Source organism: Schistocerca cancellata, chromosome 2, assembly GCF_023864275.1.
Source record: "Schistocerca cancellata isolate TAMUIC-IGC-003103 chromosome 2, iqSchCanc2.1, whole genome shotgun sequence".
Lineage (NCBI taxonomy): Eukaryota > Metazoa > Arthropoda > Insecta > Orthoptera > Acrididae > Schistocerca > Schistocerca cancellata.
Genome location: NC_064627.1, coordinates 954,999,398 through 955,016,851, shown reverse-complemented (window position 1 = coordinate 955,016,851; position 17,454 = coordinate 954,999,398). Strand labels below are relative to the sequence as shown.

Sequence of the window (17,454 nt, the reverse complement as noted above, 5' to 3'; positions counted from 1 at the left end):
ATCTCGGTGGAACCTTCGTTTAGTCTAAATTTTCTGTAATAAGCATTTCTCGCCGAAGAAGTAGCAGCGATAGGCTCAGGGATTTAGTTCCTACGTTTGTGTAAATAACGAGACGTCTATGAAACGGCTGAATATTGGTGCGACTATGTGACCTATATAGCACATTAAACGAGTAATGCCTGTAAGAGCAAGCAATTTTAAGATAATTCGAAGAATTATCATTATCCTACGGAGGCTAAGAATCCCATGATTATCAACTAGCTATTACAAGCTGAGCAAATGAATTTCCTTTAAAATAGGTTTAAAACATAGGGAGGTTCTGACCGAGTGGGCATGCTCTGGAGCCTCTTTGCTCGTGAGATTAGAAAAACAGTCCTCTGGGCCGGATTTGAACCAGCGACCTATGGATAACTGTGAATCCTCCACTACAGTCCACCGCTCTACCAACTGAGCTACCAGAGGCTCTGCTTACTTTCTTATTCGTACTGATTGCTTTAGCTCCGTCCCTGTCTTTCGTTTCCACACACAGCTACTCAGCGCGGCCATATAGACGCACAGAAATGCAGCCATCGGCTGCAACTGCAAACATTGCCCAGATTAAGTTTTATAATGCCCGATCGTATCAATTAGGTTAAAAAATGCAAGTAGGAAGTGTCTGAAGCATGTCAGAGCACTGCTAAGTGTATTTACGAGTCCCATGCTTCTGTCTGGTTCCATGGTGTAACGGTTAGCACTCTGGACTCTGAATCCAGCGATCCGAGTTCGAATCTCGGTGGAACCTTCGTTTAGTCTAAATTTTCTGTAATAAGCATTTCTCGCCGAAGAAGTAGCAGCGATAGGCTCAGGGATTTAGTTCCTACGTTTGTGTAAATAACGAGACGTCTATGAAACGGCTGAATATTGGTGCGACTATGTGACCTATATAGCACATTAAACGAGTAATGCCTGTAAGAGCAAGCAATTTTAAGATAATTCGAAGAATTATCATTATCCTACGGAGGCTAAGAATCCCATGATTATCAACTAGCTATTACAAGCTGAGCAAATGAATTTCCTTTAAAATAGGTTTAAAACATAGGGAGGTTCTGACCGAGTGGGCATGCTCTGGAGCCTCTTTGCTCGTGAGATTAGAAAAACAGTCCTCTGGGCCGGATTTGAACCAGCGACCTATGGATAACTGTGAATCCTCCACTACAGTCCACCGCTCTACCAACTGAGCTACCAGAGGCTCTGCTTACTTTCTTATTCGTACTGATTGCTTTAGCTCCGTCCCTGTCTTTCGTTTCCACACACAGCTACTCAGCGCGGCCATATAGACGCACAGAAATGCAGCCATCGGCTGCAACTGCAAACATTGCCCAGATTAAGTTTTATAATGCCCGATCGTATCAATTAGGTTAAAAAATGCAAGTAGGAAGTGTCTGAAGCATGTCAGAGCACTGCTAAGTGTATTTACGAGTCCCATGCTTCTGTCTGGTTCCATGGTGTAACGGTTAGCACTCTGGACTCTGAATCCAGCGATCCGAGTTCGAATCTCGGTGGAACCTTCGTTTAGTCTAAATTTTCTGTAATAAGCATTTCTCGCCGAAGAAGTAGCAGCGATAGGCTCAGGGATTTAGTTCCTACGTTTGTGTAAATAACGAGACGTCTATGAAACGGCTGAATATTGGTGCGACTATGTGACCTATATAGCACATTAAACGAGTAATGCCTGTAAGAGCAAGCAATTTTAAGATAATTCGAAGAATTATCATTATCCTACGGAGGCTAAGAATCCCATGATTATCAACTAGCTATTACAAGCTGAGCAAATGAATTTCCTTTAAAATAGGTTTAAAACATAGGGAGGTTCTGACCGAGTGGGCATGCTCTGGAGCCTCTTTGCTCGTGAGATTAGAAAAACAGTCCTCTGGGCCGGATTTGAACCAGCGACCTATGGATAACTGTGAATCCTCCACTACAGTCCACCGCTCTACCAACTGAGCTACCAGAGGCTCTGCTTACTTTCTTATTCGTACTGATTGCTTTAGCTCCGTCCCTGTCTTTCGTTTCCACACACAGCTACTCAGCGCGGCCATATAGACGCACAGAAATGCAGCCATCGGCTGCAACTGCAAACATTGCCCAGATTAAGTTTTATAATGCCCGATCGTATCAATTAGGTTAAAAAATGCAAGTAGGAAGTGTCTGAAGCATGTCAGAGCACTGCTAAGTGTATTTACGAGTCCCATGCTTCTGTCTGGTTCCATGGTGTAACGGTTAGCACTCTGGACTCTGAATCCAGCGATCCGAGTTCGAATCTCGGTGGAACCTTCGTTTAGTCTAAATTTTCTGTAATAAGCATTTCTCGCCGAAGAAGTAGCAGCGATAGGCTCAGGGATTTAGTTCCTACGTTTGTGTAAATAACGAGACGTCTATGAAACGGCTGAATATTGGTGCGACTATGTGACCTATATAGCACATTAAACGAGTAATGCCTGTAAGAGCAAGCAATTTTAAGATAATTCGAAGAATTATCATTATCCTACGGAGGCTAAGAATCCCATGATTATCAACTAGCTATTACAAGCTGAGCAAATGAATTTCCTTTAAAATAGGTTTAAAACATAGGGAGGTTCTGACCGAGTGGGCATGCTCTGGAGCCTCTTTGCTCGTGAGATTAGAAAAACAGTCCTCTGGGCCGGATTTGAACCAGCGACCTATGGATAACTGTGAATCCTCCACTACAGTCCACCGCTCTACCAACTGAGCTACCAGAGGCTCTGCTTACTTTCTTATTCGTACTGATTGCTTTAGCTCCGTCCCTGTCTTTCGTTTCCACACACAGCTACTCAGCGCGGCCATATAGACGCACAGAAATGCAGCCATCGGCTGCAACTGCAAACATTGCCCAGATTAAGTTTTATAATGCCCGATCGTATCAATTAGGTTAAAAAATGCAAGTAGGAAGTGTCTGAAGCATGTCAGAGCACTGCTAAGTGTATTTACGAGTCCCATGCTTCTGTCTGGTTCCATGGTGTAACGGTTAGCACTCTGGACTCTGAATCCAGCGATCCGAGTTCGAATCTCGGTGGAACCTTCGTTTAGTCTAAATTTTCTGTAATAAGCATTTCTCGCCGAAGAAGTAGCAGCGATAGGCTCAGGGATTTAGTTCCTACGTTTGTGTAAATAACGAGACGTCTATGAAACGGCTGAATATTGGTGCGACTATGTGACCTATATAGCACATTAAACGAGTAATGCCTGTAAGAGCAAGCAATTTTAAGATAATTCGAAGAATTATCATTATCCTACGGAGGCTAAGAATCCCATGATTATCAACTAGCTATTACAAGCTGAGCAAATGAATTTCCTTTAAAATAGGTTTAAAACATAGGGAGGTTCTGACCGAGTGGGCATGCTCTGGAGCCTCTTTGCTCGTGAGATTAGAAAAACAGTCCTCTGGGCCGGATTTGAACCAGCGACCTATGGATAACTGTGAATCCTCCACTACAGTCCACCGCTCTACCAACTGAGCTACCAGAGGCTCTGCTTACTTTCTTATTCGTACTGATTGCTTTAGCTCCGTCCCTGTCTTTCGTTTCCACACACAGCTACTCAGCGCGGCCATATAGACGCACAGAAATGCAGCCATCGGCTGCAACTGCAAACATTGCCCAGATTAAGTTTTATAATGCCCGATCGTATCAATTAGGTTAAAAAATGCAAGTAGGAAGTGTCTGAAGCATGTCAGAGCACTGCTAAGTGTATTTACGAGTCCCATGCTTCTGTCTGGTTCCATGGTGTAACGGTTAGCACTCTGGACTCTGAATCCAGCGATCCGAGTTCGAATCTCGGTGGAACCTTCGTTTAGTCTAAATTTTCTGTAATAAGCATTTCTCGCCGAAGAAGTAGCAGCGATAGGCTCAGGGATTTAGTTCCTACGTTTGTGTAAATAACGAGACGTCTATGAAACGGCTGAATATTGGTGCGACTATGTGACCTATATAGCACATTAAACGAGTAATGCCTGTAAGAGCAAGCAATTTTAAGATAATTCGAAGAATTATCATTATCCTACGGAGGCTAAGAATCCCATGATTATCAACTAGCTATTACAAGCTGAGCAAATGAATTTCCTTTAAAATAGGTTTAAAACATAGGGAGGTTCTGACCGAGTGGGCATGCTCTGGAGCCTCTTTGCTCGTGAGATTAGAAAAACAGTCCTCTGGGCCGGATTTGAACCAGCGACCTATGGATAACTGTGAATCCTCCACTACAGTCCACCGCTCTACCAACTGAGCTACCAGAGGCTCTGCTTACTTTCTTATTCGTACTGATTGCTTTAGCTCCGTCCCTGTCTTTCGTTTCCACACACAGCTACTCAGCGCGGCCATATAGACGCACAGAAATGCAGCCATCGGCTGCAACTGCAAACATTGCCCAGATTAAGTTTTATAATGCCCGATCGTATCAATTAGGTTAAAAAATGCAAGTAGGAAGTGTCTGAAGCATGTCAGAGCACTGCTAAGTGTATTTACGAGTCCCATGCTTCTGTCTGGTTCCATGGTGTAACGGTTAGCACTCTGGACTCTGAATCCAGCGATCCGAGTTCGAATCTCGGTGGAACCTTCGTTTAGTCTAAATTTTCTGTAATAAGCATTTCTCGCCGAAGAAGTAGCAGCGATAGGCTCAGGGATTTAGTTCCTACGTTTGTGTAAATAACGAGACGTCTATGAAACGGCTGAATATTGGTGCGACTATGTGACCTATATAGCACATTAAACGAGTAATGCCTGTAAGAGCAAGCAATTTTAAGATAATTCGAAGAATTATCATTATCCTACGGAGGCTAAGAATCCCATGATTATCAACTAGCTATTACAAGCTGAGCAAATGAATTTCCTTTAAAATAGGTTTAAAACATAGGGAGGTTCTGACCGAGTGGGCATGCTCTGGAGCCTCTTTGCTCGTGAGATTAGAAAAACAGTCCTCTGGGCCGGATTTGAACCAGCGACCTATGGATAACTGTGAATCCTCCACTACAGTCCACCGCTCTACCAACTGAGCTACCAGAGGCTCTGCTTACTTTCTTATTCGTACTGATTGCTTTAGCTCCGTCCCTGTCTTTCGTTTCCACACACAGCTACTCAGCGCGGCCATATAGACGCACAGAAATGCAGCCATCGGCTGCAACTGCAAACATTGCCCAGATTAAGTTTTATAATGCCCGATCGTATCAATTAGGTTAAAAAATGCAAGTAGGAAGTGTCTGAAGCATGTCAGAGCACTGCTAAGTGTATTTACGAGTCCCATGCTTCTGTCTGGTTCCATGGTGTAACGGTTAGCACTCTGGACTCTGAATCCAGCGATCCGAGTTCGAATCTCGGTGGAACCTTCGTTTAGTCTAAATTTTCTGTAATAAGCATTTCTCGCCGAAGAAGTAGCAGCGATAGGCTCAGGGATTTAGTTCCTACGTTTGTGTAAATAACGAGACGTCTATGAAACGGCTGAATATTGGTGCGACTATGTGACCTATATAGCACATTAAACGAGTAATGCCTGTAAGAGCAAGCAATTTTAAGATAATTCGAAGAATTATCATTATCCTACGGAGGCTAAGAATCCCATGATTATCAACTAGCTATTACAAGCTGAGCAAATGAATTTCCTTTAAAATAGGTTTAAAACATAGGGAGGTTCTGACCGAGTGGGCATGCTCTGGAGCCTCTTTGCTCGTGAGATTAGAAAAACAGTCCTCTGGGCCGGATTTGAACCAGCGACCTATGGATAACTGTGAATCCTCCACTACAGTCCACCGCTCTACCAACTGAGCTACCAGAGGCTCTGCTTACTTTCTTATTCGTACTGATTGCTTTAGCTCCGTCCCTGTCTTTCGTTTCCACACACAGCTACTCAGCGCGGCCATATAGACGCACAGAAATGCAGCCATCGGCTGCAACTGCAAACATTGCCCAGATTAAGTTTTATAATGCCCGATCGTATCAATTAGGTTAAAAAATGCAAGTAGGAAGTGTCTGAAGCATGTCAGAGCACTGCTAAGTGTATTTACGAGTCCCATGCTTCTGTCTGGTTCCATGGTGTAACGGTTAGCACTCTGGACTCTGAATCCAGCGATCCGAGTTCGAATCTCGGTGGAACCTTCGTTTAGTCTAAATTTTCTGTAATAAGCATTTCTCGCCGAAGAAGTAGCAGCGATAGGCTCAGGGATTTAGTTCCTACGTTTGTGTAAATAACGAGACGTCTATGAAACGGCTGAATATTGGTGCGACTATGTGACCTATATAGCACATTAAACGAGTAATGCCTGTAAGAGCAAGCAATTTTAAGATAATTCGAAGAATTATCATTATCCTACGGAGGCTAAGAATCCCATGATTATCAACTAGCTATTACAAGCTGAGCAAATGAATTTCCTTTAAAATAGGTTTAAAACATAGGGAGGTTCTGACCGAGTGGGCATGCTCTGGAGCCTCTTTGCTCGTGAGATTAGAAAAACAGTCCTCTGGGCCGGATTTGAACCAGCGACCTATGGATAACTGTGAATCCTCCACTACAGTCCACCGCTCTACCAACTGAGCTACCAGAGGCTCTGCTTACTTTCTTATTCGTACTGATTGCTTTAGCTCCGTCCCTGTCTTTCGTTTCCACACACAGCTACTCAGCGCGGCCATATAGACGCACAGAAATGCAGCCATCGGCTGCAACTGCAAACATTGCCCAGATTAAGTTTTATAATGCCCGATCGTATCAATTAGGTTAAAAAATGCAAGTAGGAAGTGTCTGAAGCATGTCAGAGCACTGCTAAGTGTATTTACGAGTCCCATGCTTCTGTCTGGTTCCATGGTGTAACGGTTAGCACTCTGGACTCTGAATCCAGCGATCCGAGTTCGAATCTCGGTGGAACCTTCGTTTAGTCTAAATTTTCTGTAATAAGCATTTCTCGCCGAAGAAGTAGCAGCGATAGGCTCAGGGATTTAGTTCCTACGTTTGTGTAAATAACGAGACGTCTATGAAACGGCTGAATATTGGTGCGACTATGTGACCTATATAGCACATTAAACGAGTAATGCCTGTAAGAGCAAGCAATTTTAAGATAATTCGAAGAATTATCATTATCCTACGGAGGCTAAGAATCCCATGATTATCAACTAGCTATTACAAGCTGAGCAAATGAATTTCCTTTAAAATAGGTTTAAAACATAGGGAGGTTCTGACCGAGTGGGCATGCTCTGGAGCCTCTTTGCTCGTGAGATTAGAAAAACAGTCCTCTGGGCCGGATTTGAACCAGCGACCTATGGATAACTGTGAATCCTCCACTACAGTCCACCGCTCTACCAACTGAGCTACCAGAGGCTCTGCTTACTTTCTTATTCGTACTGATTGCTTTAGCTCCGTCCCTGTCTTTCGTTTCCACACACAGCTACTCAGCGCGGCCATATAGACGCACAGAAATGCAGCCATCGGCTGCAACTGCAAACATTGCCCAGATTAAGTTTTATAATGCCCGATCGTATCAATTAGGTTAAAAAATGCAAGTAGGAAGTGTCTGAAGCATGTCAGAGCACTGCTAAGTGTATTTACGAGTCCCATGCTTCTGTCTGGTTCCATGGTGTAACGGTTAGCACTCTGGACTCTGAATCCAGCGATCCGAGTTCGAATCTCGGTGGAACCTTCGTTTAGTCTAAATTTTCTGTAATAAGCATTTCTCGCCGAAGAAGTAGCAGCGATAGGCTCAGGGATTTAGTTCCTACGTTTGTGTAAATAACGAGACGTCTATGAAACGGCTGAATATTGGTGCGACTATGTGACCTATATAGCACATTAAACGAGTAATGCCTGTAAGAGCAAGCAATTTTAAGATAATTCGAAGAATTATCATTATCCTACGGAGGCTAAGAATCCCATGATTATCAACTAGCTATTACAAGCTGAGCAAATGAATTTCCTTTAAAATAGGTTTAAAACATAGGGAGGTTCTGACCGAGTGGGCATGCTCTGGAGCCTCTTTGCTCGTGAGATTAGAAAAACAGTCCTCTGGGCCGGATTTGAACCAGCGACCTATGGATAACTGTGAATCCTCCACTACAGTCCACCGCTCTACCAACTGAGCTACCAGAGGCTCTGCTTACTTTCTTATTCGTACTGATTGCTTTAGCTCCGTCCCTGTCTTTCGTTTCCACACACAGCTACTCAGCGCGGCCATATAGACGCACAGAAATGCAGCCATCGGCTGCAACTGCAAACATTGCCCAGATTAAGTTTTATAATGCCCGATCGTATCAATTAGGTTAAAAAATGCAAGTAGGAAGTGTCTGAAGCATGTCAGAGCACTGCTAAGTGTATTTACGAGTCCCATGCTTCTGTCTGGTTCCATGGTGTAACGGTTAGCACTCTGGACTCTGAATCCAGCGATCCGAGTTCGAATCTCGGTGGAACCTTCGTTTAGTCTAAATTTTCTGTAATAAGCATTTCTCGCCGAAGAAGTAGCAGCGATAGGCTCAGGGATTTAGTTCCTACGTTTGTGTAAATAACGAGACGTCTATGAAACGGCTGAATATTGGTGCGACTATGTGACCTATATAGCACATTAAACGAGTAATGCCTGTAAGAGCAAGCAATTTTAAGATAATTCGAAGAATTATCATTATCCTACGGAGGCTAAGAATCCCATGATTATCAACTAGCTATTACAAGCTGAGCAAATGAATTTCCTTTAAAATAGGTTTAAAACATAGGGAGGTTCTGACCGAGTGGGCATGCTCTGGAGCCTCTTTGCTCGTGAGATTAGAAAAACAGTCCTCTGGGCCGGATTTGAACCAGCGACCTATGGATAACTGTGAATCCTCCACTACAGTCCACCGCTCTACCAACTGAGCTACCAGAGGCTCTGCTTACTTTCTTATTCGTACTGATTGCTTTAGCTCCGTCCCTGTCTTTCGTTTCCACACACAGCTACTCAGCGCGGCCATATAGACGCACAGAAATGCAGCCATCGGCTGCAACTGCAAACATTGCCCAGATTAAGTTTTATAATGCCCGATCGTATCAATTAGGTTAAAAAATGCAAGTAGGAAGTGTCTGAAGCATGTCAGAGCACTGCTAAGTGTATTTACGAGTCCCATGCTTCTGTCTGGTTCCATGGTGTAACGGTTAGCACTCTGGACTCTGAATCCAGCGATCCGAGTTCGAATCTCGGTGGAACCTTCGTTTAGTCTAAATTTTCTGTAATAAGCATTTCTCGCCGAAGAAGTAGCAGCGATAGGCTCAGGGATTTAGTTCCTACGTTTGTGTAAATAACGAGACGTCTATGAAACGGCTGAATATTGGTGCGACTATGTGACCTATATAGCACATTAAACGAGTAATGCCTGTAAGAGCAAGCAATTTTAAGATAATTCGAAGAATTATCATTATCCTACGGAGGCTAAGAATCCCATGATTATCAACTAGCTATTACAAGCTGAGCAAATGAATTTCCTTTAAAATAGGTTTAAAACATAGGGAGGTTCTGACCGAGTGGGCATGCTCTGGAGCCTCTTTGCTCGTGAGATTAGAAAAACAGTCCTCTGGGCCGGATTTGAACCAGCGACCTATGGATAACTGTGAATCCTCCACTACAGTCCACCGCTCTACCAACTGAGCTACCAGAGGCTCTGCTTACTTTCTTATTCGTACTGATTGCTTTAGCTCCGTCCCTGTCTTTCGTTTCCACACACAGCTACTCAGCGCGGCCATATAGACGCACAGAAATGCAGCCATCGGCTGCAACTGCAAACATTGCCCAGATTAAGTTTTATAATGCCCGATCGTATCAATTAGGTTAAAAAATGCAAGTAGGAAGTGTCTGAAGCATGTCAGAGCACTGCTAAGTGTATTTACGAGTCCCATGCTTCTGTCTGGTTCCATGGTGTAACGGTTAGCACTCTGGACTCTGAATCCAGCGATCCGAGTTCGAATCTCGGTGGAACCTTCGTTTAGTCTAAATTTTCTGTAATAAGCATTTCTCGCCGAAGAAGTAGCAGCGATAGGCTCAGGGATTTAGTTCCTACGTTTGTGTAAATAACGAGACGTCTATGAAACGGCTGAATATTGGTGCGACTATGTGACCTATATAGCACATTAAACGAGTAATGCCTGTAAGAGCAAGCAATTTTAAGATAATTCGAAGAATTATCATTATCCTACGGAGGCTAAGAATCCCATGATTATCAACTAGCTATTACAAGCTGAGCAAATGAATTTCCTTTAAAATAGGTTTAAAACATAGGGAGGTTCTGACCGAGTGGGCATGCTCTGGAGCCTCTTTGCTCGTGAGATTAGAAAAACAGTCCTCTGGGCCGGATTTGAACCAGCGACCTATGGATAACTGTGAATCCTCCACTACAGTCCACCGCTCTACCAACTGAGCTACCAGAGGCTCTGCTTACTTTCTTATTCGTACTGATTGCTTTAGCTCCGTCCCTGTCTTTCGTTTCCACACACAGCTACTCAGCGCGGCCATATAGACGCACAGAAATGCAGCCATCGGCTGCAACTGCAAACATTGCCCAGATTAAGTTTTATAATGCCCGATCGTATCAATTAGGTTAAAAAATGCAAGTAGGAAGTGTCTGAAGCATGTCAGAGCACTGCTAAGTGTATTTACGAGTCCCATGCTTCTGTCTGGTTCCATGGTGTAACGGTTAGCACTCTGGACTCTGAATCCAGCGATCCGAGTTCGAATCTCGGTGGAACCTTCGTTTAGTCTAAATTTTCTGTAATAAGCATTTCTCGCCGAAGAAGTAGCAGCGATAGGCTCAGGGATTTAGTTCCTACGTTTGTGTAAATAACGAGACGTCTATGAAACGGCTGAATATTGGTGCGACTATGTGACCTATATAGCACATTAAACGAGTAATGCCTGTAAGAGCAAGCAATTTTAAGATAATTCGAAGAATTATCATTATCCTACGGAGGCTAAGAATCCCATGATTATCAACTAGCTATTACAAGCTGAGCAAATGAATTTCCTTTAAAATAGGTTTAAAACATAGGGAGGTTCTGACCGAGTGGGCATGCTCTGGAGCCTCTTTGCTCGTGAGATTAGAAAAACAGTCCTCTGGGCCGGATTTGAACCAGCGACCTATGGATAACTGTGAATCCTCCACTACAGTCCACCGCTCTACCAACTGAGCTACCAGAGGCTCTGCTTACTTTCTTATTCGTACTGATTGCTTTAGCTCCGTCCCTGTCTTTCGTTTCCACACACAGCTACTCAGCGCGGCCATATAGACGCACAGAAATGCAGCCATCGGCTGCAACTGCAAACATTGCCCAGATTAAGTTTTATAATGCCCGATCGTATCAATTAGGTTAAAAAATGCAAGTAGGAAGTGTCTGAAGCATGTCAGAGCACTGCTAAGTGTATTTACGAGTCCCATGCTTCTGTCTGGTTCCATGGTGTAACGGTTAGCACTCTGGACTCTGAATCCAGCGATCCGAGTTCGAATCTCGGTGGAACCTTCGTTTAGTCTAAATTTTCTGTAATAAGCATTTCTCGCCGAAGAAGTAGCAGCGATAGGCTCAGGGATTTAGTTCCTACGTTTGTGTAAATAACGAGACGTCTATGAAACGGCTGAATATTGGTGCGACTATGTGACCTATATAGCACATTAAACGAGTAATGCCTGTAAGAGCAAGCAATTTTAAGATAATTCGAAGAATTATCATTATCCTACGGAGGCTAAGAATCCCATGATTATCAACTAGCTATTACAAGCTGAGCAAATGAATTTCCTTTAAAATAGGTTTAAAACATAGGGAGGTTCTGACCGAGTGGGCATGCTCTGGAGCCTCTTTGCTCGTGAGATTAGAAAAACAGTCCTCTGGGCCGGATTTGAACCAGCGACCTATGGATAACTGTGAATCCTCCACTACAGTCCACCGCTCTACCAACTGAGCTACCAGAGGCTCTGCTTACTTTCTTATTCGTACTGATTGCTTTAGCTCCGTCCCTGTCTTTCGTTTCCACACACAGCTACTCAGCGCGGCCATATAGACGCACAGAAATGCAGCCATCGGCTGCAACTGCAAACATTGCCCAGATTAAGTTTTATAATGCCCGATCGTATCAATTAGGTTAAAAAATGCAAGTAGGAAGTGTCTGAAGCATGTCAGAGCACTGCTAAGTGTATTTACGAGTCCCATGCTTCTGTCTGGTTCCATGGTGTAACGGTTAGCACTCTGGACTCTGAATCCAGCGATCCGAGTTCGAATCTCGGTGGAACCTTCGTTTAGTCTAAATTTTCTGTAATAAGCATTTCTCGCCGAAGAAGTAGCAGCGATAGGCTCAGGGATTTAGTTCCTACGTTTGTGTAAATAACGAGACGTCTATGAAACGGCTGAATATTGGTGCGACTATGTGACCTATATAGCACATTAAACGAGTAATGCCTGTAAGAGCAAGCAATTTTAAGATAATTCGAAGAATTATCATTATCCTACGGAGGCTAAGAATCCCATGATTATCAACTAGCTATTACAAGCTGAGCAAATGAATTTCCTTTAAAATAGGTTTAAAACATAGGGAGGTTCTGACCGAGTGGGCATGCTCTGGAGCCTCTTTGCTCGTGAGATTAGAAAAACAGTCCTCTGGGCCGGATTTGAACCAGCGACCTATGGATAACTGTGAATCCTCCACTACAGTCCACCGCTCTACCAACTGAGCTACCAGAGGCTCTGCTTACTTTCTTATTCGTACTGATTGCTTTAGCTCCGTCCCTGTCTTTCGTTTCCACACACAGCTACTCAGCGCGGCCATATAGACGCACAGAAATGCAGCCATCGGCTGCAACTGCAAACATTGCCCAGATTAAGTTTTATAATGCCCGATCGTATCAATTAGGTTAAAAAATGCAAGTAGGAAGTGTCTGAAGCATGTCAGAGCACTGCTAAGTGTATTTACGAGTCCCATGCTTCTGTCTGGTTCCATGGTGTAACGGTTAGCACTCTGGACTCTGAATCCAGCGATCCGAGTTCGAATCTCGGTGGAACCTTCGTTTAGTCTAAATTTTCTGTAATAAGCATTTCTCGCCGAAGAAGTAGCAGCGATAGGCTCAGGGATTTAGTTCCTACGTTTGTGTAAATAACGAGACGTCTATGAAACGGCTGAATATTGGTGCGACTATGTGACCTATATAGCACATTAAACGAGTAATGCCTGTAAGAGCAAGCAATTTTAAGATAATTCGAAGAATTATCATTATCCTACGGAGGCTAAGAATCCCATGATTATCAACTAGCTATTACAAGCTGAGCAAATGAATTTCCTTTAAAATAGGTTTAAAACATAGGGAGGTTCTGACCGAGTGGGCATGCTCTGGAGCCTCTTTGCTCGTGAGATTAGAAAAACAGTCCTCTGGGCCGGATTTGAACCAGCGACCTATGGATAACTGTGAATCCTCCACTACAGTCCACCGCTCTACCAACTGAGCTACCAGAGGCTCTGCTTACTTTCTTATTCGTACTGATTGCTTTAGCTCCGTCCCTGTCTTTCGTTTCCACACACAGCTACTCAGCGCGGCCATATAGACGCACAGAAATGCAGCCATCGGCTGCAACTGCAAACATTGCCCAGATTAAGTTTTATAATGCCCGATCGTATCAATTAGGTTAAAAAATGCAAGTAGGAAGTGTCTGAAGCATGTCAGAGCACTGCTAAGTGTATTTACGAGTCCCATGCTTCTGTCTGGTTCCATGGTGTAACGGTTAGCACTCTGGACTCTGAATCCAGCGATCCGAGTTCGAATCTCGGTGGAACCTTCGTTTAGTCTAAATTTTCTGTAATAAGCATTTCTCGCCGAAGAAGTAGCAGCGATAGGCTCAGGGATTTAGTTCCTACGTTTGTGTAAATAACGAGACGTCTATGAAACGGCTGAATATTGGTGCGACTATGTGACCTATATAGCACATTAAACGAGTAATGCCTGTAAGAGCAAGCAATTTTAAGATAATTCGAAGAATTATCATTATCCTACGGAGGCTAAGAATCCCATGATTATCAACTAGCTATTACAAGCTGAGCAAATGAATTTCCTTTAAAATAGGTTTAAAACATAGGGAGGTTCTGACCGAGTGGGCATGCTCTGGAGCCTCTTTGCTCGTGAGATTAGAAAAACAGTCCTCTGGGCCGGATTTGAACCAGCGACCTATGGATAACTGTGAATCCTCCACTACAGTCCACCGCTCTACCAACTGAGCTACCAGAGGCTCTGCTTACTTTCTTATTCGTACTGATTGCTTTAGCTCCGTCCCTGTCTTTCGTTTCCACACACAGCTACTCAGCGCGGCCATATAGACGCACAGAAATGCAGCCATCGGCTGCAACTGCAAACATTGCCCAGATTAAGTTTTATAATGCCCGATCGTATCAATTAGGTTAAAAAATGCAAGTAGGAAGTGTCTGAAGCATGTCAGAGCACTGCTAAGTGTATTTACGAGTCCCATGCTTCTGTCTGGTTCCATGGTGTAACGGTTAGCACTCTGGACTCTGAATCCAGCGATCCGAGTTCGAATCTCGGTGGAACCTTCGTTTAGTCTAAATTTTCTGTAATAAGCATTTCTCGCCGAAGAAGTAGCAGCGATAGGCTCAGGGATTTAGTTCCTACGTTTGTGTAAATAACGAGACGTCTATGAAACGGCTGAATATTGGTGCGACTATGTGACCTATATAGCACATTAAACGAGTAATGCCTGTAAGAGCAAGCAATTTTAAGATAATTCGAAGAATTATCATTATCCTACGGAGGCTAAGAATCCCATGATTATCAACTAGCTATTACAAGCTGAGCAAATGAATTTCCTTTAAAATAGGTTTAAAACATAGGGAGGTTCTGACCGAGTGGGCATGCTCTGGAGCCTCTTTGCTCGTGAGATTAGAAAAACAGTCCTCTGGGCCGGATTTGAACCAGCGACCTATGGATAACTGTGAATCCTCCACTACAGTCCACCGCTCTACCAACTGAGCTACCAGAGGCTCTGCTTACTTTCTTATTCGTACTGATTGCTTTAGCTCCGTCCCTGTCTTTCGTTTCCACACACAGCTACTCAGCGCGGCCATATAGACGCACAGAAATGCAGCCATCGGCTGCAACTGCAAACATTGCCCAGATTAAGTTTTATAATGCCCGATCGTATCAATTAGGTTAAAAAATGCAAGTAGGAAGTGTCTGAAGCATGTCAGAGCACTGCTAAGTGTATTTACGAGTCCCATGCTTCTGTCTGGTTCCATGGTGTAACGGTTAGCACTCTGGACTCTGAATCCAGCGATCCGAGTTCGAATCTCGGTGGAACCTTCGTTTAGTCTAAATTTTCTGTAATAAGCATTTCTCGCCGAAGAAGTAGCAGCGATAGGCTCAGGGATTTAGTTCCTACGTTTGTGTAAATAACGAGACGTCTATGAAACGGCTGAATATTGGTGCGACTATGTGACCTATATAGCACATTAAACGAGTAATGCCTGTAAGAGCAAGCAATTTTAAGATAATTCGAAGAATTATCATTATCCTACGGAGGCTAAGAATCCCATGATTATCAACTAGCTATTACAAGCTGAGCAAATGAATTTCCTTTAAAATAGGTTTAAAACATAGGGAGGTTCTGACCGAGTGGGCATGCTCTGGAGCCTCTTTGCTCGTGAGATTAGAAAAACAGTCCTCTGGGCCGGATTTGAACCAGCGACCTATGGATAACTGTGAATCCTCCACTACAGTCCACCGCTCTACCAACTGAGCTACCAGAGGCTCTGCTTACTTTCTTATTCGTACTGATTGCTTTAGCTCCGTCCCTGTCTTTCGTTTCCACACACAGCTACTCAGCGCGGCCATATAGACGCACAGAAATGCAGCCATCGGCTGCAACTGCAAACATTGCCCAGATTAAGTTTTATAATGCCCGATCGTATCAATTAGGTTAAAAAATGCAAGTAGGAAGTGTCTGAAGCATGTCAGAGCACTGCTAAGTGTATTTACGAGTCCCATGCTTCTGTCTGGTTCCATGGTGTAACGGTTAGCACTCTGGACTCTGAATCCAGCGATCCGAGTTCGAATCTCGGTGGAACCTTCGTTTAGTCTAAATTTTCTGTAATAAGCATTTCTCGCCGAAGAAGTAGCAGCGATAGGCTCAGGGATTTAGTTCCTACGTTTGTGTAAATAACGAGACGTCTATGAAACGGCTGAATATTGGTGCGACTATGTGACCTATATAGCACATTAAACGAGTAATGCCTGTAAGAGCAAGCAATTTTAAGATAATTCGAAGAATTATCATTATCCTACGGAGGCTAAGAATCCCATGATTATCAACTAGCTATTACAAGCTGAGCAAATGAATTTCCTTTAAAATAGGTTTAAAACATAGGGAGGTTCTGACCGAGTGGGCATGCTCTGGAGCCTCTTTGCTCGTGAGATTAGAAAAACAGTCCTCTGGGCCGGATTTGAACCAGCGACCTATGGATAACTGTGAATCCTCCACTACAGTCCACCGCTCTACCAACTGAGCTACCAGAGGCTCTGCTTACTTTCTTATTCGTACTGATTGCTTTAGCTCCGTCCCTGTCTTTCGTTTCCACACACAGCTACTCAGCGCGGCCATATAGACGCACAGAAATGCAGCCATCGGCTGCAACTGCAAACATTGCCCAGATTAAGTTTTATAATGCCCGATCGTATCAATTAGGTTAAAAAATGCAAGTAGGAAGTGTCTGAAGTGTGTCGCAGGACTGTTTGAATGAGTTAGTCGTATTTCTCGCTGTCTCTTTGTTCATTCTCTCACTTTATAACGTGGTTTTGTGCAAGCGTCAGCGAAGCGTCAGTCAAGCGAAGTCAGCAAAGTCAGTTGAAATGGAAGGCAGCGGACGTGTAATGCTTACCCATAAAGAATTTAGACAACGTCGTTATCGCTTTGTTATAATTAAATGATGTATTTGAGTACCACTTCCATTCGGCTTAAAGTCAGCAAAGTCAGTTGAAATGGAAGGCAGCGGACGTGTAGAATTTAGACAACGTCGTTATCGCTTTGTTATAATTAAATGATGTATTTGAGTACCACTTCCATTCGGCTTATTCTACTTTAACCTTCAACTCTCCTCGCTGCTCTGCTTTTTGTAAAGGAAAGTTTGTAATGTACTTTTGACTTACTTAACTTTCTGCCGTATATTACTTCTGACTCTACTTTTACATCCTCATGCACTGTTCTTAGGAACGTCATCCGATCGGCTGCAATATCTCCTCGCTGTATAAGTAATTCTTCTCATTTTATTATATTTTATTTATTAAAATGTCACTTATGTTTTCGATATTCTCCTCACTCATCTTTCACCTCTATCGAACCCGTTAGCTTCTCTCATACTCGTCATCAATTTCACTTGTATGGGGAAATATCCTCTCTCATAAAACTCTAAATCCTCTCGATGTA

At 43.5% G+C, this 17,454-nt stretch overlaps 43 non-coding genes across 43 annotated transcripts; 21 read left to right on the top strand and 22 right to left on the bottom strand.

Annotated features, from left to right (window-relative positions):
* Positions 1–373: 373 nt before the first annotated feature.
* Trnay-gua (transfer RNA tyrosine (anticodon GUA)) lies at positions 374–462 on the bottom strand. The gene is given in 2 exon segments: positions 374–409; positions 426–462. It is a non-coding gene; the product is annotated as a tRNA-Tyr (tRNA).
* A 247-nt stretch (positions 463–709) lies between these two features.
* On the top strand, positions 710–781 carry Trnaq-cug (transfer RNA glutamine (anticodon CUG)). The gene has a single exon. It is a non-coding gene; the product is annotated as a tRNA-Gln (tRNA).
* Positions 782–1,139: 358 nt separating this feature from the next.
* Positions 1,140–1,228, bottom strand: Trnay-gua (transfer RNA tyrosine (anticodon GUA)). The gene is given in 2 exon segments: positions 1,140–1,175; positions 1,192–1,228. It is a non-coding gene; the product is annotated as a tRNA-Tyr (tRNA).
* Positions 1,229–1,475: 247 nt separating this feature from the next.
* Positions 1,476–1,547, top strand: Trnaq-cug (transfer RNA glutamine (anticodon CUG)). The gene has a single exon. It is a non-coding gene; the product is annotated as a tRNA-Gln (tRNA).
* A 358-nt stretch (positions 1,548–1,905) lies between these two features.
* Positions 1,906–1,994, bottom strand: Trnay-gua (transfer RNA tyrosine (anticodon GUA)). The gene is given in 2 exon segments: positions 1,906–1,941; positions 1,958–1,994. It is a non-coding gene; the product is annotated as a tRNA-Tyr (tRNA).
* Positions 1,995–2,241: 247 nt separating this feature from the next.
* Trnaq-cug (transfer RNA glutamine (anticodon CUG)) lies at positions 2,242–2,313 on the top strand. The gene has a single exon. It is a non-coding gene; the product is annotated as a tRNA-Gln (tRNA).
* Positions 2,314–2,671: 358 nt separating this feature from the next.
* Trnay-gua (transfer RNA tyrosine (anticodon GUA)) lies at positions 2,672–2,760 on the bottom strand. The gene is given in 2 exon segments: positions 2,672–2,707; positions 2,724–2,760. It is a non-coding gene; the product is annotated as a tRNA-Tyr (tRNA).
* A 247-nt stretch (positions 2,761–3,007) lies between these two features.
* On the top strand, positions 3,008–3,079 carry Trnaq-cug (transfer RNA glutamine (anticodon CUG)). The gene has a single exon. It is a non-coding gene; the product is annotated as a tRNA-Gln (tRNA).
* Positions 3,080–3,437: 358 nt separating this feature from the next.
* On the bottom strand, positions 3,438–3,526 carry Trnay-gua (transfer RNA tyrosine (anticodon GUA)). The gene is given in 2 exon segments: positions 3,438–3,473; positions 3,490–3,526. It is a non-coding gene; the product is annotated as a tRNA-Tyr (tRNA).
* Positions 3,527–3,773: 247 nt separating this feature from the next.
* Trnaq-cug (transfer RNA glutamine (anticodon CUG)) lies at positions 3,774–3,845 on the top strand. Its single transcript has one exon. It is a non-coding gene; the product is annotated as a tRNA-Gln (tRNA).
* A 358-nt stretch (positions 3,846–4,203) lies between these two features.
* Trnay-gua (transfer RNA tyrosine (anticodon GUA)) lies at positions 4,204–4,292 on the bottom strand. Its single transcript is given in 2 exon segments — positions 4,204–4,239; positions 4,256–4,292. It is a non-coding gene; the product is annotated as a tRNA-Tyr (tRNA).
* A 247-nt stretch (positions 4,293–4,539) lies between these two features.
* Positions 4,540–4,611, top strand: Trnaq-cug (transfer RNA glutamine (anticodon CUG)). The gene has a single exon. It is a non-coding gene; the product is annotated as a tRNA-Gln (tRNA).
* A 358-nt stretch (positions 4,612–4,969) lies between these two features.
* Positions 4,970–5,058, bottom strand: Trnay-gua (transfer RNA tyrosine (anticodon GUA)). The gene is given in 2 exon segments: positions 4,970–5,005; positions 5,022–5,058. It is a non-coding gene; the product is annotated as a tRNA-Tyr (tRNA).
* A 247-nt stretch (positions 5,059–5,305) lies between these two features.
* On the top strand, positions 5,306–5,377 carry Trnaq-cug (transfer RNA glutamine (anticodon CUG)). The gene has a single exon. It is a non-coding gene; the product is annotated as a tRNA-Gln (tRNA).
* Positions 5,378–5,735: 358 nt separating this feature from the next.
* On the bottom strand, positions 5,736–5,824 carry Trnay-gua (transfer RNA tyrosine (anticodon GUA)). The gene is given in 2 exon segments: positions 5,736–5,771; positions 5,788–5,824. It is a non-coding gene; the product is annotated as a tRNA-Tyr (tRNA).
* Positions 5,825–6,071: 247 nt separating this feature from the next.
* Positions 6,072–6,143, top strand: Trnaq-cug (transfer RNA glutamine (anticodon CUG)). The gene has a single exon. It is a non-coding gene; the product is annotated as a tRNA-Gln (tRNA).
* Positions 6,144–6,501: 358 nt separating this feature from the next.
* Trnay-gua (transfer RNA tyrosine (anticodon GUA)) lies at positions 6,502–6,590 on the bottom strand. The gene is given in 2 exon segments: positions 6,502–6,537; positions 6,554–6,590. It is a non-coding gene; the product is annotated as a tRNA-Tyr (tRNA).
* Positions 6,591–6,837: 247 nt separating this feature from the next.
* Positions 6,838–6,909, top strand: Trnaq-cug (transfer RNA glutamine (anticodon CUG)). The gene has a single exon. It is a non-coding gene; the product is annotated as a tRNA-Gln (tRNA).
* Positions 6,910–7,267: 358 nt separating this feature from the next.
* Trnay-gua (transfer RNA tyrosine (anticodon GUA)) lies at positions 7,268–7,356 on the bottom strand. Its single transcript is given in 2 exon segments — positions 7,268–7,303; positions 7,320–7,356. It is a non-coding gene; the product is annotated as a tRNA-Tyr (tRNA).
* Positions 7,357–7,603: 247 nt separating this feature from the next.
* Trnaq-cug (transfer RNA glutamine (anticodon CUG)) lies at positions 7,604–7,675 on the top strand. The gene has a single exon. It is a non-coding gene; the product is annotated as a tRNA-Gln (tRNA).
* A 358-nt stretch (positions 7,676–8,033) lies between these two features.
* Positions 8,034–8,122, bottom strand: Trnay-gua (transfer RNA tyrosine (anticodon GUA)). Its single transcript is given in 2 exon segments — positions 8,034–8,069; positions 8,086–8,122. It is a non-coding gene; the product is annotated as a tRNA-Tyr (tRNA).
* A 247-nt stretch (positions 8,123–8,369) lies between these two features.
* Positions 8,370–8,441, top strand: Trnaq-cug (transfer RNA glutamine (anticodon CUG)). The gene has a single exon. It is a non-coding gene; the product is annotated as a tRNA-Gln (tRNA).
* A 358-nt stretch (positions 8,442–8,799) lies between these two features.
* Trnay-gua (transfer RNA tyrosine (anticodon GUA)) lies at positions 8,800–8,888 on the bottom strand. Its single transcript is given in 2 exon segments — positions 8,800–8,835; positions 8,852–8,888. It is a non-coding gene; the product is annotated as a tRNA-Tyr (tRNA).
* A 247-nt stretch (positions 8,889–9,135) lies between these two features.
* On the top strand, positions 9,136–9,207 carry Trnaq-cug (transfer RNA glutamine (anticodon CUG)). The gene has a single exon. It is a non-coding gene; the product is annotated as a tRNA-Gln (tRNA).
* A 358-nt stretch (positions 9,208–9,565) lies between these two features.
* On the bottom strand, positions 9,566–9,654 carry Trnay-gua (transfer RNA tyrosine (anticodon GUA)). Its single transcript is given in 2 exon segments — positions 9,566–9,601; positions 9,618–9,654. It is a non-coding gene; the product is annotated as a tRNA-Tyr (tRNA).
* A 247-nt stretch (positions 9,655–9,901) lies between these two features.
* Positions 9,902–9,973, top strand: Trnaq-cug (transfer RNA glutamine (anticodon CUG)). Its single transcript has one exon. It is a non-coding gene; the product is annotated as a tRNA-Gln (tRNA).
* A 358-nt stretch (positions 9,974–10,331) lies between these two features.
* Positions 10,332–10,420, bottom strand: Trnay-gua (transfer RNA tyrosine (anticodon GUA)). The gene is given in 2 exon segments: positions 10,332–10,367; positions 10,384–10,420. It is a non-coding gene; the product is annotated as a tRNA-Tyr (tRNA).
* A 247-nt stretch (positions 10,421–10,667) lies between these two features.
* On the top strand, positions 10,668–10,739 carry Trnaq-cug (transfer RNA glutamine (anticodon CUG)). The gene has a single exon. It is a non-coding gene; the product is annotated as a tRNA-Gln (tRNA).
* Positions 10,740–11,097: 358 nt separating this feature from the next.
* Positions 11,098–11,186, bottom strand: Trnay-gua (transfer RNA tyrosine (anticodon GUA)). The gene is given in 2 exon segments: positions 11,098–11,133; positions 11,150–11,186. It is a non-coding gene; the product is annotated as a tRNA-Tyr (tRNA).
* A 247-nt stretch (positions 11,187–11,433) lies between these two features.
* Trnaq-cug (transfer RNA glutamine (anticodon CUG)) lies at positions 11,434–11,505 on the top strand. The gene has a single exon. It is a non-coding gene; the product is annotated as a tRNA-Gln (tRNA).
* Positions 11,506–11,863: 358 nt separating this feature from the next.
* On the bottom strand, positions 11,864–11,952 carry Trnay-gua (transfer RNA tyrosine (anticodon GUA)). The gene is given in 2 exon segments: positions 11,864–11,899; positions 11,916–11,952. It is a non-coding gene; the product is annotated as a tRNA-Tyr (tRNA).
* Positions 11,953–12,199: 247 nt separating this feature from the next.
* Positions 12,200–12,271, top strand: Trnaq-cug (transfer RNA glutamine (anticodon CUG)). Its single transcript has one exon. It is a non-coding gene; the product is annotated as a tRNA-Gln (tRNA).
* Positions 12,272–12,629: 358 nt separating this feature from the next.
* Trnay-gua (transfer RNA tyrosine (anticodon GUA)) lies at positions 12,630–12,718 on the bottom strand. Its single transcript is given in 2 exon segments — positions 12,630–12,665; positions 12,682–12,718. It is a non-coding gene; the product is annotated as a tRNA-Tyr (tRNA).
* Positions 12,719–12,965: 247 nt separating this feature from the next.
* Trnaq-cug (transfer RNA glutamine (anticodon CUG)) lies at positions 12,966–13,037 on the top strand. Its single transcript has one exon. It is a non-coding gene; the product is annotated as a tRNA-Gln (tRNA).
* A 358-nt stretch (positions 13,038–13,395) lies between these two features.
* Positions 13,396–13,484, bottom strand: Trnay-gua (transfer RNA tyrosine (anticodon GUA)). The gene is given in 2 exon segments: positions 13,396–13,431; positions 13,448–13,484. It is a non-coding gene; the product is annotated as a tRNA-Tyr (tRNA).
* A 247-nt stretch (positions 13,485–13,731) lies between these two features.
* Positions 13,732–13,803, top strand: Trnaq-cug (transfer RNA glutamine (anticodon CUG)). Its single transcript has one exon. It is a non-coding gene; the product is annotated as a tRNA-Gln (tRNA).
* A 358-nt stretch (positions 13,804–14,161) lies between these two features.
* Trnay-gua (transfer RNA tyrosine (anticodon GUA)) lies at positions 14,162–14,250 on the bottom strand. Its single transcript is given in 2 exon segments — positions 14,162–14,197; positions 14,214–14,250. It is a non-coding gene; the product is annotated as a tRNA-Tyr (tRNA).
* Positions 14,251–14,497: 247 nt separating this feature from the next.
* Positions 14,498–14,569, top strand: Trnaq-cug (transfer RNA glutamine (anticodon CUG)). The gene has a single exon. It is a non-coding gene; the product is annotated as a tRNA-Gln (tRNA).
* A 358-nt stretch (positions 14,570–14,927) lies between these two features.
* Trnay-gua (transfer RNA tyrosine (anticodon GUA)) lies at positions 14,928–15,016 on the bottom strand. The gene is given in 2 exon segments: positions 14,928–14,963; positions 14,980–15,016. It is a non-coding gene; the product is annotated as a tRNA-Tyr (tRNA).
* Positions 15,017–15,263: 247 nt separating this feature from the next.
* On the top strand, positions 15,264–15,335 carry Trnaq-cug (transfer RNA glutamine (anticodon CUG)). The gene has a single exon. It is a non-coding gene; the product is annotated as a tRNA-Gln (tRNA).
* A 358-nt stretch (positions 15,336–15,693) lies between these two features.
* On the bottom strand, positions 15,694–15,782 carry Trnay-gua (transfer RNA tyrosine (anticodon GUA)). The gene is given in 2 exon segments: positions 15,694–15,729; positions 15,746–15,782. It is a non-coding gene; the product is annotated as a tRNA-Tyr (tRNA).
* Positions 15,783–16,029: 247 nt separating this feature from the next.
* Trnaq-cug (transfer RNA glutamine (anticodon CUG)) lies at positions 16,030–16,101 on the top strand. Its single transcript has one exon. It is a non-coding gene; the product is annotated as a tRNA-Gln (tRNA).
* A 358-nt stretch (positions 16,102–16,459) lies between these two features.
* Positions 16,460–16,548, bottom strand: Trnay-gua (transfer RNA tyrosine (anticodon GUA)). Its single transcript is given in 2 exon segments — positions 16,460–16,495; positions 16,512–16,548. It is a non-coding gene; the product is annotated as a tRNA-Tyr (tRNA).
* Positions 16,549–17,454: the final 906 nt, after the last annotated feature.